This window comes from Podarcis filfolensis (genome assembly GCF_964270895.1).
Source record: "Podarcis filfolensis genome assembly, chromosome: 15".
NCBI lineage: Eukaryota > Metazoa > Chordata > Lepidosauria > Squamata > Lacertidae > Podarcis > Podarcis filfolensis.
Window position 1 is genome coordinate 33,594,609 of NC_139618.1, and position 19,293 is coordinate 33,613,901.

At 44.0% G+C, this 19,293-nt stretch overlaps 1 protein-coding gene across 7 annotated transcripts in view; it reads left to right on the top strand.

The window, feature by feature from the left end:
• PKNOX2 (PBX/knotted 1 homeobox 2) overlaps positions 1-19,293 on the top strand; it is a 432,656-nt gene that overhangs the window by 192,026 nt on the left and 221,337 nt on the right. For 6 of the 7 annotated variants that reach the window (XM_083588791.1, XM_083588792.1, XM_083588798.1 and 3 more), the window contains one exon: positions 968-1,193. The exons of the other annotated variant lie outside the window; for it this stretch is intronic. The gene's annotated coding sequence lies outside the window, so the exon portion shown is untranslated. The remainder of the gene's footprint in view (positions 1-967; positions 1,194-19,293) is intronic. 7 annotated transcript variants of the gene reach the window in all.

Sequence of the window (19,293 nt, forward strand, 5' to 3'; positions counted from 1 at the left end):
AGCTGTCAACTTTTCCATTTTCTTGCGAGGAATCCTATTCGGAATAAGGGAATTTCCCTTTAAAAAAGGAAAACGTTGACAGCCATGGCCAGAAGGCCCTCAGAGGAGGACCTCAGTGTCTGGGATAAATGATGGGGGTGGAGACGCTCCTCCAGGTATACTGGGCCGAGCCTGTTTAGGACTTTAAAGCTCAGCACCAAGACATTTATTATGTGAAAGGCCATAATTATCTTAATATAATAATGTCTTCGGGGCTTCTTCTGAATCAGTAGTCTGAGTCAGTAGGGATAGCCAAGGCCTATGGGCACATTCAGATTTTTGAGCAAAACCTCCACCTCTGGTCACTTCTCTCACCTGTTCCCCAGTTCAACTGCCCCCCAACAGAGAGTGAAAACTTCGCTTTCCCAGTGGACTTGAGTAAAAGTTTGATCCAGTAGAATTAATCTGAGCCTTGAAAAGCACATAGAGCTGAAAGAAGAAGTGAAAGACAATATCTGTTTTCCAACTTCCTCCTACAGCGCTGTGTACTTCTTAAGAGAGAGAAAAGTAAACGACCTCACCACCACATGGCCAAGGAGCCAGCCCATACAGGGGGGTGAGCAACCAGGTACACTTGTCCAAGACTTTGGAAGGCTAAACTGGCTAACAAGAGCCCCGTCTTGGGACTCAGGTAAGCTCTGCATGGGCCTGCCAAGGGGGCAGCTCATAGGCTCTGTGGGTATGTAGTGAGATAATACAACATTTCTATAAGAATCAGAAATAAAGCCTTCAAATGGTCAAATTTACATTCACTAATCATTGCCGTAGGAATATATTTGAACTATTATTTCCTCCACTATATTTATTTAGTTGTTCTTCTTCTTCTTCTTCTTCTTCTTCTTCTTCTTCTTCTTCTTCTTCTTCTTCTTCTTCTTCTTCTTCTCCATCTCCATTGTAAACCTTTAATTGCTATCTTGATGTTTTTCAGATCAGTTTGCCCACTGATGAAGCTTGGCTTGAGTTCTAATCATTGCCAGTCCAACTGTCCTCCGTCCGAACCAGCATTGTCAAACTTTTCAAACTTCATGGGACTTCTCTCTACATTTTCATCACTGAACACGTTGAACAGCATCTGGACCACAACAGAGTGCTGAGGGACCACACATGCTACCTCTTGCCAGCTGGAGAAGAACCCATTAAAAAGTACTCTCTAGGTATGGATTTTCAATTGATTCAAGAAAGCATTCAGTAGTTATTCTGTTCAGACGAACTTTCCCAAGCTTAGCATACCGAGCTATATGAATCAATTATATTTACTATATCAATTATACCACTCATTTCCCCAAAAGGAGTTGCGTTCATGAAAAACCTATGGTAGGTAGATACCCACTAAATTTATGATTATTTTTCTGTATAATGCTAAAAGCAAGGATTCCGGCTGTCTGTGTCCCCTGACTGCTCTCTGATCTTAGCCGAACTCACCGTGAATCTCCTGGAAGTGGGGCCGCTGGTGACATGGAGAGCATGAGTGATGTGCACAGCTCTCCTTCTCCTCCAAGCATTTTCTGAATGAAAGTAGACATAAAGATTGAATAGGGATGGCGTGAGGTGGGATGGCAATGAAACAAGTCGTAAAAAGTGTGTGTGGCGGGGGGATGCTCATTGTGTTCAGTGTTGAGGAGGAATAGGAACCTTCTGTGGTTCAATTGATGAAGGATAAGCTATGAGTACAATGCATGAATGAATGAATGAATGAATACCTGCTTGAAGAAGCAGTAAGGTAAAGGTAAAGGGACCCCTGACCATTAGGTCCAGTCATGGCCGACCCTGGGGTTGCGGCGCTCATCTCACTTTATTGGCTGAGGGAGCCGGCGTACAGCTTCCGGGTCATGTAGCCAGCATGTCTAAGCTGCTTCTGACGAACCAGAGCAGCGCACGGAAACACCGTTTACCTTCCCGCCGGAGCGGTACCTATTTATCTACTTGCACTTTGACGTGACTTCGAACTGCTAGGTTGGCAGGAGCTGGGACTGAGCAATGGGAGCTCACCCCGTCGCGGGGATTCGAACCGCCAATCTTCTGATCAGCAAGTCCTAGGCTCTGTGGTTTAACCCACAGCACCATCCACGTCCCTTCTGAAGAAGGAGTACCATCTGCTTAATATTCCTCTCCTTGAGGTAGGGTCTGGCTTAGGGAAAGGCGACCTAGCTATAGCATGGTTTGTCATGGTATCTATAACACATAACATGTTGTTAGGCAAGAAAGCAGGACATAGGGTTATAACCAACTAAGTTCTACTCAAAGTAGATCCACTGAAATGAATGAACCTAAGTTAGTCATGTCCGTTAACTTCACTGGATTTACTCTGAGTAGGACTAGCATTGGCAACAACCAGGGATGCGGGTGCGCTGTGGTCTAAACCTCTTGGGCTTGCCAATCAGAAGTTCACCGGTTCAAATCTCTGTGACAGGGTGAGCTCCTGCTGCTCTGTCCCAGCTCCTGCCAACCTAGCAGTTTGAAAGCACGCCAGTGCGAGTAGATAAACAGGTACCGCTGAGGCTGAAAGGTAAATGGTGTTTCCATGCGCTCTGGTTTCCGTTGCACCAGAAGCGGTTTAGTCATGCTGGCCACATCACCTGGAAAGCTGTCTGTGGACAAATGCCGGCGGCTCCCTCGGCCTGAAAGCGAAATGCAAAATTCTGCAAATAGCCATTAAAATAATAATAATAATTAAACAGCTGCAAAAAGCCTGCTGGCGTCTAAAGTTATTCCAAAAGACAGTAGAAAGCCAAAAGCAAGAATGGCTGCTGTGTCTCTGCTGAAAAATTGGGACATGCAACACTCAAAGCTTGGCTTCTAGCTGTGTCCAGTCAGGCCTCTGTACCACTAGGGACAATGGTGCTTCTACAGATGATTTCAGCGATTGAGCTGGGATATAATGGCTCAGGTGGTCCTTCGGGTACCATGGACCCAAATTCGCACAGGTTCACATTATTGAGCTCCTTTACACCACCCTGACTTCTCCCCACCTCGCAATGCTTTTGTCTGAGCAAAACTCCCTGCTACTTTCTGGTTAGGCTGTGACTTGTAAATATCTTGACTTTTTGTGCTACTTTAAATACTGTCTTGAGATTTTTTTGTTAATGTGCTGAGGAGTTAAATGTAATAGTACCATCATTAACCAATTTTATTGAACTAATAACTCAGAAAGACCCTGCTCTTACCATTTGTAGCTGGGCTAACAACTTAGCCGTTTTTAGCACCCCAGTTAAGAATACTCCTAATTAAGAACCAGGAGATATACATAAAGGGACTGATGTGAAGTCCTCTTTCAATTTTTCAAACTGTGAGAATACCTCTTCGAGTTTTATGGTGTTACAATCTCTGCTTGAACAATCTGCAGACAGAATGTAAAATTATGTGCTGAATTGTGTGTGCGTGTGTGTTTAATTACTGTTAGACTCAGGACAGACAGGAGCCTTTTTAAAATGCAAAAATTAAAACATGCTATAAATACAGTGGTGGGGGAAGAGGGATAGTATAGTATAATATCACCATACATCTTGATGGCTTAAGAAAGCTTTCATTTTATTGTAGAGTTTTAAAGAATTGATTGTTTTATTTCACTATATTATTCCTATGTCTGTTGTTCCTAATTGTCATGGTGAGGCAACTTGAACACCTTATGGTGGAGGGGAAGAATATAGGTGCTTATTTAATAAGTAAATAACATGCATTCAGCTTCTTCCAGAAGGTACTTCTTACACCTGAACTAGCAGAAGCCAAAGCTAGCAGGGGAATATTATTATTATTATTATTATTATTATTATTATTATTATTATTATTATTATTATTACTGCTACTACTATTACTACAGTACTACTACTACTATTTTTAAAAAATCACTGCCACTCCAGTCTCCAGTGAACAGTAGAAGAGTTGATGTGAAAAAAATGACTATTATTATTATTTCTTGAATTTATATACCCCCATATACCTGGAGTTCTTAGGGTGGTTCACAAAACTGTGTATTTCTATCCTTGCTCCCATAAGCTGGAGAAATGGTGCTGTGAGATGCTTCCTCATATGAAAACATATTTATTACAAGCTACATAGAGAATCTAGGCTCTCTTTGGATCAAGGGCAAATGGATCTTGTGAAAAATAGGCAGGTGAAACAGTTTTGATGGCTCCTCTAATCCAGCCCATTGACCCTAAGGCAGCTTCCATTATTAGTCAACTTGCATTGACTTCCACCACCTGTGACATTGTGGGCAGGACGTATGGGACTAAAGATATTTGCCATATACTGAGCTGAGCAGAGACAGACCTTCCACAAAGGTCTGAAAGCCTACAACTGTGATGGTGCAGGACTAGACGATCGGATCTCGGCTTGCTGGGGAACTCATAGATGACTGACTCAGCCTATGTCAGAGCAGCACTGTGGCCATCACACAGGGTCCCCGGACGTTTGATGGTCTATTGATCCCTGTGCCACCACTGTGATTGCCTCCTCACTGCCACCAACCCGTTTCTCTCAGGTACACACGCAGTCCAGACAGTTGTTAACATTAACAAATAATCAAGTTTATTTTATAAGCATGAACAAGTTTATGGTTTCAGTTAATTTTTCTTGTCAGTGTCTTAATCTTAGTTTCTTTACTGACCTATACGTTCCTAACAACTTCAAACTGATTATCCCAACTATCTATCTGACTCCACCTAACAGTTCCTCTCACTCTCTCACAACACAACTCGACCAACCCACAGACTTATCCTCCCTCTTCCTTCTCCACCTCCAAACTCCCAACTGACTTTCCAACAACACCAACTGTAACTCTAACTCCTCCCCTTGGGTTCCCACTGGCCAATCACTTCACACTCATTTAACCCTTTCCTTTTGACCCACCTAGGAGGCAAACTCCACAAGCATGCATACTAGAAAAAAATACTGATGCAATGGCCTCAGATGGTCATGTGACCCTGTACTAATAGGTTTGGTTTTATGGACTTGGATTGATAGAAGGCTATCAATCAGTTAAAGATGGTTGAACTGATTAAATGTCTAGCATTTAACCAACCTGTCAGTTTGGATAAATGTCCAAGAGGGGCCACCTTTGCTTAGCACCCTAGAAGGTTTGTAGGGAAGGAGGTAGTATTTGAGATACATTTTCCCACCTTCCCACATCAGTTTGCAATTATGATGATTATTTTTATTTCTTTTTTTTAAAAAAGTCATTGTGAAAATTCAGCAACATTTTAGTGGGAATTTTGCAAAGCAATTCCGTTTTATATAATACATTTTTGGCTGGAGAACTGCATTGCAAGATGACGAGGATGGCTGTGTGGAAGTCCACATATTGTTTCAGAGAGTGTGAATTCGGTTAGGTTTGCCTGTAACTGTGAACTGAATCGAATTTCTCCCCATCCGTATTCAGAACACCACAGGAAACTTACCAAGGGATGAATGAGTCACTCTGTTTCCAGTCCGTGTCACTTTTACATGTCTTCTCTTAGAAGTTCATTCCATCCCATTTCCATTTCAATCTCCAATTTAGAAAGCAATAAAAAAGTGCATAAATCTTTAAATATGCATTTTAAACATATTTTCTCCAAAAATGCACTTTTCTAGATGTATTTTTTCTCAAAATTTGTATTTATAAATGCATTTTGATGTGCTTATTGAGTTGGTAAGTTCTATATAATATAAGGGACGCTGGTGGCGCTGTGGGTTAAACCACAGAGCCTAGGACTTGCCGATCAGAAGGTTGGTGGCTCGAATCCCCGCGACGGAGTGAGCTCCCGTTGCTCAGTCCCTGCTCCTGCCAACCTAGCAGTTCAAAAGCACGTCAAAGTGCAAGAAGTTTACCTCCGGCGGGAAGGTAAACGGCGTTTCCGTGCGCTGCTCTGGTTCACCAGAAGCAGCTTAGTCATGCTGGCCACATGACCCGGAAGCTGTACGCTGGCTCCCTCGACCAATAAAGCGAGATGAGCGCCGCAACCCCAGAGTCGGCCACAACTGGACCTAATGGTCAGGGGTCCCTTTACCTTTATATAATGTTCAGAAAAATGTGAAATCCCTGGAAGATATGGATCAGAGCTGTTCATATTCAGATTTGCAAAGATAGAATTCCTCAAGCGCTTCTGATGGTGGATCCACAATCTGGGTGCACGATGGAAGAATCTGACAGCGGCTTTCCTACACACTTGCTGATTTGCTTGCTGTATTTTTAAAAAATCTGCCCTGAAGATTTGTTGACCATTTCTTCCTAATTCTCACACACCCAAATTGAAGTGGGGTGTCTCTAAATTGTAACTAGTAAGAACAGCTGGAACCAAAAATATCTGTCGATTGAGAGAGAACTTCTTGCTTGCACAGAGCAGCCTGGTATTCTGCCTGTTTACATTATTTTGGCTCTTAAAACCACTTTAGCGATGGGTCAGGCTGTGTTTCCATCTTGTAATCTCTGCTGTCGAGTAAACAGGACATGGAGGAAAGCTTCTTGTTAATGCAGAAGCAGAAAAAAACCCAAAACTTTTAGAGGCTGTATGTCGTTCGAGCCTTTAACCCCACGTTGACCATCCAAATTGCATTTGTCTGACACAACTATGATGTTCTTGCAGGAGGGGGTGGCAGGGGGGTTGAAGTGATACCACACGGGCTGCTACGTCAGAAAATCCAGTTGCAAAGAAGTTCCTGTTTGTGCTTGAATTGGTTTCAAAGCTTGTTTGGGGAATGTAATTCACCTAAAAGAGCAGGAATGCAGCTTTGCCTCAGAGGGGGAAGAGAAGCTCTTAAACTGTGTGGAGTTAAAGAACTTTTCCTCTCCTCATCTCTGTTCCCATCCGCTTCAGGCACAGAGTGGTGACAGGTTGAAAAATGGACCGTTGCATAGCTGAGATAGCTAACCGGGGCCAGAGACATCCCATTTGCCTTGTCCTGATACAGAAGATTATGGATCGTGTACTGTGCAAACCAATCGAGAATTTCCTTTTTGTCTTGGCAACTTTTGGTATTCCCCAAGTTTTGAGTTGTGGGCCAGTTTGCACAATGCACAGATGTCCGTACGTTTCTGAGCACAATTCAAAGTGTTGGTGCTGACCTTTAAAGCCCTAAACAGCCTCGGTCCAGTATACCTAAAGGAGCGTCTCCACCCCCATCGTTCTGCCCGGACACTGAGGTCCAGCGCCGAGGGCCTTCTGGCAGTTCCCTCGCTATGAGAAGCCAAGTTACAGGGAACCAGGCAGAGGGCCTTCTTGGTAGTGGCACCCGCCCTGTGGAACGCCCTCCCACCAGATGTCAAAGAGAAAAACAGCTGCCAGACTTTAGAAGACATCTGAAGGTAGCCCTGTTTCGGGAAGCTTTTAATGTTTAATTTACTATTGTATTTTAATATTTTGTTGGAAGCCGCCCAGAGTGGCTGGGGAAATCCAGCCAGATGGGCGGGATATAAATAAATAATAATAATAATAATTATTATTATTATTATTATTAGTAGTAGTAGTAGTATGGAAAACCTTAGTGTGTGAACCAAGACCCCCTAGGAAACAGCTGCTGCTTCACAGCAGTTGTTCCCATGACTGCCTGTAGTTGAAAACACACAGATGGAATTGTGGAAGTTCTCCCTGTCTCTGGGATGAGCTTGATTCACAAGCTGTATTTCTCCCTGCAAGCGCATCCACCAGAACAGTCTGCACCCGAGTCTTTTAATCCGAGTCATCAAGAGAAACAGCAGTCACTTCTTGTCTCCTGAACAAAAATAGAGTGCTGTTCTCAAATGCATTGGGCATAACCAGTAGACAATTGCAAGTACTTTTTATAAATTATACCATTTTTCCAGTACTTTGTGAGTTTAATGTTTTGGCCGGGGGTGGGAAGTGATACTGCCCCCCTCTTTTGGGGCTGAATTGCCGTCTCCCCCCCCATGTTTAGCTACAAAAGTAACTTTAACCCTAAAACCTGACATTTAATCAGAATATTTAGCATACTTGGAACAAATAGTTGTTGATGATGCAGGAAAAATCAGGGAGAGAGCAAAAATGCTTATCATTTCTAGTGACAACAGGAGACCTCATACAAAAAACACTTGAGCTAGCAGGAGTTCCATTGCATTTCATGGAAAGCAAAGAGAGGGAGGGGGATATCTTGCAAGTTCAGAAAATAACTCATCAAAATAAAACAGGAAGAGAGGCAGCAAACAGAAAAGAGAGAATCAAGAAGAATGAAACAGGGCTGCCACCAGATTAAAGAAACCTTAGGGTCAAACTGTACATTGCGCTTAATCCACGAGGCTACATGTCTTTCTTTTCCTTAGATTAATAGCAACTGCAGCAAGGGGTGGTGGTATCAAGATCACAACATGTAGGGAGGGAAAGTCGATCCTTCCCTATCCCAACCTCAACCTCCCTTCCCCACATTGCTCCTGTAGCTTAGCAACACTGCACACAATATATGGGGCATTACAAGTAAACTTTGGGTCGCGGGTGGCGCTGTGAGTAAAACCTCAGCGCCTAGGACTTGCCGATTGCATGGTCGGCGGTTTGAATCCCCGCGGCGGGGTGAGCTTCCGTCATTCGGTCCCAGCTCCTGCCCACCTAGCAGTTCGAAAGCACCCTTAAGTGCGAGTAGATAAATAGGTACCACTTATAGCGGGAAGGTAAACGGTGTTTCCGTGTGCTGCGCTGGTGCAGGCTCGCCAGAGCAGCTTCGTCACGCTGGCCACATGACCCGGAAGTGTCCTCGGACAGCGCTGGCCCCCGGCCTCTTAAGCGAGATGGGTGCGCAACCCCAGAGTCGGTCACGACTGGCCCGTACGGGCAGGGGTACCTTTACCTTTACCTTTACAAGTAAACTTAGTTGACTGGTGGTTTAAATTTTAGTGGATCAATAAATCAAATGATTAAATTTGCATCAGTGGGATTATGTATAAAATAGTAGGTCTGAAGCTGAAGTTGTATTTCCCTTCTGGGGCATATGTGGGGTGTAGCAAGCGTATTCTGAGAAGAGGCATCCCAAACGCACAGGCCCCAAACCCAGTTTCTCAAACAGGAAAGACTGTCTTCTAAGAAGGCGTTGGGTATCTTCCACTGGAGGAGAGATCATTAAGAGGCAATATAACTGTCAGGAGCTCATCCTACACTCAAGTAGGACCCTGGCAGAGACACATGCCCTACTGGCATGTTCTCTCCCTCCTGGTCAATCGTTTGGGAGCTTCAAAAGCTTTCTTCAGCCCGAACATCACAGCGACCGATGCCAACAGACACCGGCACACTTAGGGATCCGCAGAGTGTTCGCAGTTTGCATGACAGACCTCAGCAACTCAGCATTTTGGCTAATCTACATTTATTTACATACAAACATCCACGGTTCACTGCAACATGGCTCCCTCTCTCTCTAGCATCATACAGCAAAGAGAAAGAACAAAGGACAACAGTCCCACTTCACAGAACACAGTAACACAAACATCCTGTTTCCGTCACTTCCCACTCTGTGGAGTCAAAACATACACCGTCATGTGATAGACAACAATCCCATGACTGCAATCACGGAGCAGGAATTCTAACAATACCAGCCCTCTTCAGATATTTGGAGGGCATAGATAGCGCAGCAAATTTGCTTTCTGTTGCTCCAGAGAGCAGAGCCCAAGCCAATAGGTTAAATTATGAGACAGGAGACTTTGGTGAAACATCTGTATTGGCTGCATCATCTGCTACTGAGCCAGGTTCAAAACCCTTGTGTTAATTTACAAAGTCCTGAACAGCTTTGGTCCATGGTATCATAGGGATGGCCTGAACCCTTCCACCCCTTTCCTGACCACATCAGCAAGTGTGCTGTTGGTTGTCACCCAGGTTGGCAAAACTCACACTGGCAATTAAGACCCTTCTGTGACTGATAGATTGATATCATTTATCCCCCCCCCCCAATTTCTGCAAGGAGCTCACCAACTGAGCTTCACAACTGACTGGGGATTTGAACCCTGTTCTCCCAGGCCCTAGTCTGACACTCTAACCACTATAGTACACTGTTAGCTGGTCTCTGATTTTTTATTTACTGTATGGTTTTATGTACAGTCGTACCTTGGCTCCCGGACGCCTTGGGAGTCGAACGATCAAAAACTGGAAGTTAGTGTTCTGGTTTCTGAACATTATTTTGGAAGCCGAACGTCCGACGGGGCTTCTGCAGCTTCCGATTGGCTGCAGGAACTTCCTGCAGCCAATCAGAAGCCGCACTTTGGTTTCCGAACGTTTTGGAAGTCGAATGGACTTCTGGAACGGATTCCGTTCGACTTCTGAGGTACGACTGTATCATTGTTGTGAGCTGCTCTGATTTTTTATATGAACAGTGGTATATAAATATCTTTATTAATAAATACATTCCCCAAAAGCTGCTTGGGTGGATAGGGTTAATTACGATTGTTTGTTACACACCTTGCTTTGTCCTTTCTTTTTTGCATGAATTTCTTTCTTCTCTCTATCTCCCTGGCTTTTGTATTTTTTGTTTTTTTAGATCCTCTGAACTTGGAAGTATTCCTTTTCTCCCCCGCTTCCTTCCCCCCTCCCTCCTCATTTTGCCTGAACGTGCGTCTTTGTCTCTTTGCGATTCAGGGTATTAACATGAGAGTGATGGCATTAATATTGATGTGGACCTCCCTTAGTAGGAGCTTCATTTCTAAGAGTGCCAGCAGCATATAAATAGTATTACTGGGTAATTAGCGAGCATCAAGCTGTGCTCTGATTTATCAGGATTTTATGTTTCACTCTTCTTGCCTCATCTAGCTTGTATTGGGTTTCCATTCCCAGATTGTGCCTAGAGAAACACTGAGCTGAACAGAACAGAAATGGATGAGAACAATTCGGGAGCAATGACATGTTCATGCTTGGCTCCTGTTTTCACCCCAATAGATCAGCTCCCATCAACTCTCAACAACATGACCAATGGCCAGGGATGATGGGAGTTGTAGTTGTAGCAGCATCTGGACGGCCACAGGTTAGCCATTCTACAACAGAGATTATACAGAATGCAGCTGCTGGAACGCCAGCTGGGACTGGGCGTTGTGGAATCATAAAGTCATGAGTTGGAAGGGTCCCACGAGGATCATCTAGTCCAACCCCATGCAATGCAGGAATGTGCAACTTTCCCTTATGGGTATTGAACCTCCAACCTTGGCATTATTAGCACCACACGCTAACTGACTGAGCTACCCAGGAACACATTTAACTCTGCTTCAAGAGATGCACTGACTTCCAGTCCATTTCTGAGTAGGGATGGCAGAGAATTTTGATTCAGCTTGCATTTAAAGGCAGAGCTGCTTGATTTGCACTTTCCAAAAAAATACACAATTTGAAATACAGCCATTCATGGAAATTCACCCTTCTCTGAATTTTGCGATGAAGTTTTCCAGCCGAATTTTGTGTGCAAATATATATACCAGCGTAAAGTGTACATAGAAATGCATATGCTATTTATTTGTTTTTATTCCATTAAATTTATACAGCACTTAATTGTAAAAAAAACCCTCATAAAGGGAATTTTACAAAAAGCATAATATTAGTAAATGTAACTTACAAAAATCCATTACATTTGCAGAAAGTACATTGCAAAAATGTTTGTATTTGGAATGACACCTTCATTCTCTTAATTTTGGTGCTAAGCAAAGGCCTTTAATTTCCCCCAGGCCTTTTATAACTTTTCAAAATTGAGCTTTTCTGCTGCTTTCGGGTGCTTTTTCCATTGAATTGTTGGATTCCTCTCTCTCCTAAGATGCCCTGGAATCTTTGAAGGGTTGTCTATAAATCTGTTATATACAATATTATTAGAAAGGAAAACTTCTGGATCTATCAATCTGTTTAAATATTTATCAACTGCACTTTAATATAAAACATCACAAGGCAGTATACAACCTAAAAAGCACAGCAAAGCATCTCAGGTGAAAATACAGTTTTTAGAAGATGTTTGAAAAAGAGCAGAGAGGACTCCTGCTAATTTTGGCCTATAGATCCAAGACCTAAAAGCACAGGGATTTAATGTGGAAGACAAAACTCTTAAAAACAAAACAAAACAAAACCTAGCTTCTTATTTTTAAGAAAATATTCTTATTTTTAAGAAAAGAGCTCTCTTTTTGCACATGCCATGTTCCTTAGAATCATTCCATCCTGGGTGCTCATCCATCATTCCATCCTGGGTGCTCATAAAACTAGAGGGGGTTTCACACATGTTGAACAAACCGGGGGGGGGGGGGTTTCTGGGGGCCATGCAGTCACCCACCACTGTCATCTGGGCTGTTGCCATAACCAGACTCCTTTGACATTTGCACACCCTTTGGATATTGAAAGCCATTCTACTTCTATATGTTATGTCAAAAGTTCATTTCTTCACTGCCTTTTAGCCAAAAAGACCCCCAAAGCACCTCACAAGGAATAATACAAAGGATAATTCAGGCAAAATAAATAAAAAAAATAGTGTGGAAAAAATTAAAACAAAATCTAAAATGCATTCACATTCTTGCCGAAAGGAAGTACCCAGCAAGATATCAGAGACTGCAGAAGCAGTTCCTCCCATAGCTGTCAACGTTTTCAGGGAAGCATAGAAGCAGCAGTGGGTGGCACTAGGCAACATTGCTACACATTTCTGTGTGTAGAGGGACTTAGGGGAACCCACCACTGTCGTCTTGTCCCATGGCTTTCATTCGAAACCCCGGTTGTTTTACTGAAGAGGGCAGAAGTTGAAATGTTTTAACTAATCAAATCCATATAATATTTTTTGTATAGCATAATGAGAGTCATGAAGTTGGATGTCAGAATGCTGTGTTGTTATGATGATGCTGTATATTATAATTTTGTCGCATGCCACCCTAATTTCCAAGGTGTGTGAGATTCCAGGGGTTGATTACCGAGGGTTCGTGTTTCCTTTTGGAATGAGGCACAGCAGAGACTGTGGTGTCTTTATGAAATATGGTTTATTTACACACATATATACTACCTGAGCCTATGATGGAGGGGTTCACGGCATTAACACCCCCAAAAGGGTCTTGTTCCTCTTGTAGCTACAGCCTTGGATTCAAACAGACAGCAGGCATGGTTCTGACCTTCTCTCTAGCTTGCTCTGCTCTCAACTTTGTGTTTTTCTTTCTAACTATCACGAGTTGGCCATTTGCCGTCTCACACTGAGCCCCTTTCCTTTGTTCCCCTTAATGGCCCATCACTCCGGCGATCACCTCATCAGACTAATATTTTAACACTTGCTGGATCCAGGGGCTAGAAGTGTCTTGGCCATGGGTAGGCAAACTAAGGCCCGGAGGGCCGGATCCAGCCCAATTGCCTTCTAAATCAGGCCTGTGAACGGTCCAGGAATCAGCATGTTTTTGCATGAGTAGAATGCATCCTTTTATTTAAAATGCATCTCTGGGTTATTTGTGGGGCATAGGAATTCGTTCATTCCCCCCAAAAAAATTTAGTCCAGCCCCCCACAAGGTCTGAGGGACAGGGGACTGGCCCCCTGCTGAAAAAGTTTGCTGACCCCTGGTCTTGGCATACAGCCTACATCCCCCCCCTTAAGCTCACAACACTATGATAAGCGCAACATTTTAACATTCTTCATTTTATCTTGTGTTTTATGTGATGCATTTTATGATTGATATTGTATACCATGCTGTGGTCTGTTGGACAGAAGATGAGGTCATGCTTATATGTGTGTATGTACAGTGGTACCTCGGGTTACAGTTGCTTCAGGTTACATACGCTTCAGGTTACAGACTCTGCTAACCCAGAAATAGTACCTCGGGTTAAGAACTTTGCTTCAGGATGAGAACAGAAATCATGTTCCAGCAGCGCAGCGGGAGGCCCCATTAGCTAAAGTGGTACCTCAGGTTAAGAACGGACCTCCAGAATGAATTAAGTTCTTAATCCGAGGTACCACTGTACATACACAAAGAGAGAACTTCTAGTGACCGTTGTACCTAATCTGATGGCTTTAGTCATTCTCACTGCTGCCCTTAAACAGACTCCCCTCCATTGCTAATTTCAAAGACGCATCACATTGAACATCACAAGGTATAGGATTTCATGTAGCACTAAACATACCTATCCAAAAGTTTCCAACCACTTGTTTTTGTCCTATTAATATTCCTTGGTGCAAATGCATCCCTTCACTAACAAACCCCAGGGTGGAGCATAAGGCTCTCCCTAGAGCTGTTGTCAAGCTTCCAAACAGTTCAGACTTCCCAGTCACTTACTAACTTGAGCCGCTGGTAGGAAGCTGAAACCAAAGATGTACGGATCAGATAACACCAGCCTGAGATTTGGTCTAATCCTGCAGGGCTCTTAACATTTTTGCTCCACCAAGTATTATTTTGCTCCCTTAGCTCCTGTGTCTAGGCAATCACAAGTTCCATCTGAGGCTGTTTACCCGTGGCATCCAGCACAAACAGATTGTGCTGCTTCCAATGCTTTTCAAAGAAGGACAGAGTTTGATATGTGGAGGGCTGTTGGAAGAGTGAGTCCAGCTCCTGACCTATACCCACAACTCACAGATTATGTATGGTTAGCTCCACCTCTTTCTCTGTGAGAGATCTTGAGAATCCAGGTTGGTATTCCATTGGTATTCCATGAAATTGTATTAGTGCTTTTCTAACAGTGGCCAACCAGATGCCCATGGGAAATGTGCAAGCAGGACCTGAGCACAAGGCACCATCCCCTCCTATGGCTTCCAGTGTCAGGAGCTTGTCCTGCTCTTGAGTAGGACCGTGGCAGAGACACATGCCCAACTGGAATGTTCCCTGCCTCTGGTCAATCATTCAGGAGCTTCAAAAGCTTTCTTTTGCCCGAACATAACAGCGACTGATCTGCAGCGTCTTCACAGCTTGCGTAACAGACCACAGCAACTCAGCATTTTGGCTAATCTACGTTTATTTACATATAAACACACACAGAGCACTGCAACATGGCATCAGACAGCAAAGAGAAAGAGCAAAGGACAATAGTCCCACTTCACGGAACACAGTAACACAAATGTCCTGTCTCCATCACTTCCCACTCTGTGGAATGAAAACATACACCATCATGTGATAGACAACAATCCCATGACTGCAATCACAGAGCAGGAATTCTAACATCCAGGACCTGCTATTCAGAAGCATTACAGCCTCTGACCATGAAGGTAGAGCCTAGCCATCATGGCTAATGGCCATTGACAACCTTATTCTCCACGAATTCATCTACTCTTTAAAACCTTCTCTGTTGGCAGCCATCACTGCCTCCTTTGGGAGTGAGTTCTGTAGTTTATGTGCTGCATGAAGAAGCACTTCTTCTGTCTGTACAGCTTACACAGGGGTTATGTTCTGGGGACAGTGCATAAAGCCAAAATCCCCATATAGTCAAAACACACTTTCCCAGGGCCTCTGCACACTCTTCTTGTGCACCTACAAATACTCTTCCCAGGTGAGTGCAATGGGGGGGGGATTGCTAACTAACCCCCCCCCCAATGACTGATCCTTTTTCATTTTAACTTTTTTTCAGCCAGTTGTGTAAAGCTGAATTCACTAAAGTTAAATGCACTTAAGCTGCAAGTCAACCGTATTGAATTTTCAAACATTCAGCTTCACTGGTTATCCACAAGTTCTAGTGCTTTTTCTTACTTAAAATTTATGACAAAGCTAAATACAAACACGTACTCTCTGAATACACATGAGGAAAATATAAGATCAGAATGAACAATAGCCAAAATCAAATTAAGTATATAATTATATAAAAATGCACAGACGTTACTAATTTCTCCGAATAATTTTGTATTTGGAAGGTATAAGAAAGCAGAAAGGTTGATTATTCATATGCAACATAAAATTCCACCACTCTGCTAAGTAGTTCTCCTCGCCCTCCTTAACATGCACAAATAGTAAGTTTCTCAGAAGTTGCTATAAATAAAGCTTGTGTATGCCAGTTTATCTAAAGTAATTGATGGAACAGTTTTCCATCCCTGTGAAATATCTAGGCGTGCTGCTACCATCAAATAAATAATTAAAGGTCTGCAAACAGTACCAGCATTTTCTCCTATCAAATACAGAGAATAAGCATAACCTAGGATCTAGTGCCACTCTGTCTTCTGCGATGACATTAATCTCTATGACCACTTGTTCCCAAAAGGCTTTTACTGTTGGACAGGTCCATCAGCGGAGCCAGTAAGTGGTTTTCCCAAGTGGCGTTTTCACCAGCACAAAGCATTACCATGTGTTGGTGGCAAAGTTCATCAGCTATTGTAGAAGATGCAGGTTGATGGACTACGCAGGCCTAGTTTGGTAGCAATGCTTGGGATGTGAGTTCAATGGCCTTTGGTTCGTAAAGTTTTCTCTGTTTGCCCTTTCTCCATAGTCACTTAACGCAATCAAATGCAAAATGATTTTCCTTTCAAATAAAAAGAGGAAAAAAGGCGAAATGGAGGTGATGGTTCTTTAATACAAGCTCCTCTATTTCTCATAATTTTGCAGTGGTAGCAGATTCATATTTAAATGCCATGTGAATAATTTAGAAATATTTTACATCTTTTATACATCTGGAATTCAATGTAAAACATCTCTTGTGTAAGAGGAGCCAGTAAAATCAGGAATGAAAGCTTCTGAAATGCTGAAATTGGACAGGATTTTATAGGCCAAATTTTGAAATGTGAGGTAAGGCAAAGGGGTACAAAACTACAAAGGAATTATTTATTGTGAAGGCACGGGGGAGAACCAGGAATTAGAATTGGAGTGCGGCTTAGAGAAATCACAAAGAGAGCTATAGCTAGCACTAGTTTTTCTCAGAGAGTAGACCTACTAAAACAAATAGGCATGGCTAACTTAGGTCCATTAATTCCAATGGTTGTGCTCTGAGTATAAGTTAGTTGGTTGCAGTGCAGAGACAGCGGGTGACGTGATAACTCACCATCCCTGGGGCCATAGCTTCTAGAACATATTATGTCAACATTTCTACACTATCGCAACCAGTTAGTTGATGCTGTCCTGGAAAACGCTGTGTGTCAGGTACCATATGATGAACATAGCAGGGCTAATTCACTGCACGGAGGCCGTTCCCTTTGGGTCTCCGTATTATGTTTTCGACATGTGCTCTGGCTGTTAGACAATAGGCTTAATCTTGGTAGGCAAAAACCTTTTAAAGTTTAGACCTTGCTAATATAAATATTTTAACACATCATTAATGGCCAAGCGTGGGACTTTATAGGCCAGACGTCTTGTAAAGTACAAGAGGAGTTCCTAAAGTACACAGATTGCTGCTTTTTGTTCTATATGCCAGCAGAGGTTGGCTTATTACATCGAAAACTTCACTTAGCAAGTGACACAACACATGCAGTCTGAAAGGAGGGATTTGCAAATCTGCCGATTCTGATTTCGTCCCAAGTTCTGATTATTTTCCAATCTTAAGTTCAGTCCACCACTGAGATGGGATGATGAGCTGCTTGTGCGTAAAATCCTGATCCCTCAGAGTTTGGCTAAGTTCCCAAACCTCTGTCTGTGATGGAGCTCCTTAAGCATGGCTCCATCAATCGCTCGTTGAATCGGACAGTGGGCGTTTACGGAACTTCTTCCAGCATAAAAGCTCCTTAACGGAAACACGTCTTCTGGACTCTCGGCGTGACAGTTTCCGCCGAGGAGTGGGTGTTCCTAGGGGAGGTCCTGAAACCCCCCCCACTGTTCTCGCTAGAAGTATCTCTGAGCTCTCCCTCCGACTCACTTTCCCTTGGAACTCCACTTCTCCCCCTGCTGGTCCCCTCCTCCGCTGAGTGGTCTCTCTCACCCTCCATGAGCCCTTTCACCTCCTTCGTCTCAGATGACAGTTCCCTGACATCCACCTCCCCTCCAGGGCCCCCTTCACCCCCTTCCCTCCCCTCCTCTGCGGGAGGCGAGGGAGCAAAACCCCTGAAGGAACCTCCCTCATCTTCCGAAGTTTCGAACACTTCCCTCCACCTTTTGCTGTTCCCGGTTTCCAAGTACTCCTCCTCCTCGGAGTCGGTACCTCCTTCCAACTCCGATTCCCTGAATCCCTCCAGTTCCTCCTCATCGTCGGTGGTGCCAAAGTACTCCCTTCGGAACCTCGCTACTGGCTGAGGTTTCCTGGGGAACCTTTGGTGGAACGTTTCGATCAAGACCTCGTCATGGACCTCCTCTGCCTTCACCCAGGTGTTTTCTGACTCTGGTTCCCCTTCCCACGCGACCAAATACTCCACCTGATTCCCCTTCCACCTGGAGTCGATGATTTCCGCCACATAGTTGCGGCTTTCCCTTTCTTCTATGGCTGGCCCCCGTGTGGATACCCCTTCACCTTCCCCCCGGTATGGTGACAGTAATGACCTGTGGAATACTGGGTGCAGTTTCATGTGGTTCGGTAACCGGAGTCTGAAAGCCACTGGGTTGATCTGTTGGATGACCTCAAATGGTCCCAATCTTTTGGGTCTCAATTTCTTGCAACCCCCCTTGTACGGCAACCCTTGGGTTGATAGCCAGACCCGACTCCCCACCCTAATTGTTTCACCTTCCCTTCTGCTCTTGTCTGCCTGCCTCTTATATTCTTCTTTGGCCCTTTCTAAGTGGTGTTGGAGTTGACAATGGATCGCTTCCATTTCTTCTACAAAAAGTTCAGCGGCCGGAACACTCCATCTCTCTCCTCCTTCCCCTGGAAACGCCCTGGGGTGGCACCCATAATTAGCCAAAAATGGGCTCATCCCGGTGGACACATTCTCTGCATTATTGTAAGCAAATTCCGCTAGTGCCAACTTTTCGACCCAATCGTTTTCTCTGTCATTGACATAGCACCTCAGGTATTGTTGAAGGATACCGTTTGCCCTCTCCGCCTGCCCATTGGTCTCAGGGTGCCTGGCAGTCGAAAAGTTGACCTCTACGTGCAACAAGCTCATAAGCTTCCTCCAGAATCTGGACGTGAACTGTTTCCCTCTGTCGGACACCAGCCTCAAGGGGGCGCCATGCAGCCTAAAAATATGTTCTACAAACAATTTCGCTGTCTCTTCCGCCGTGACTGCATGTGAGCAAGCTACAAAGTGACCCATCTTAGTTAACTGGTCTACTACGACTAGTATGGCGGTTTTCCCCTGGGATTTGGGCAGATCAGTCATAAAATCTATCGACACCGCCTCCCACGGTCTTTCTGGTGTGGGTAACGGTTCTAATAAACCCGCTGGTGCCCGCCTTTCTCCTTTGGCTCTCTGGCATTGGTCACACCTTCTCACATACTCCCGTACATCCTCCCTCACCTTGGGCCACCAAAACTCCCTGGTCACCAACCACATGGTCTTGTGTTGCCCAAAATGCCCCGC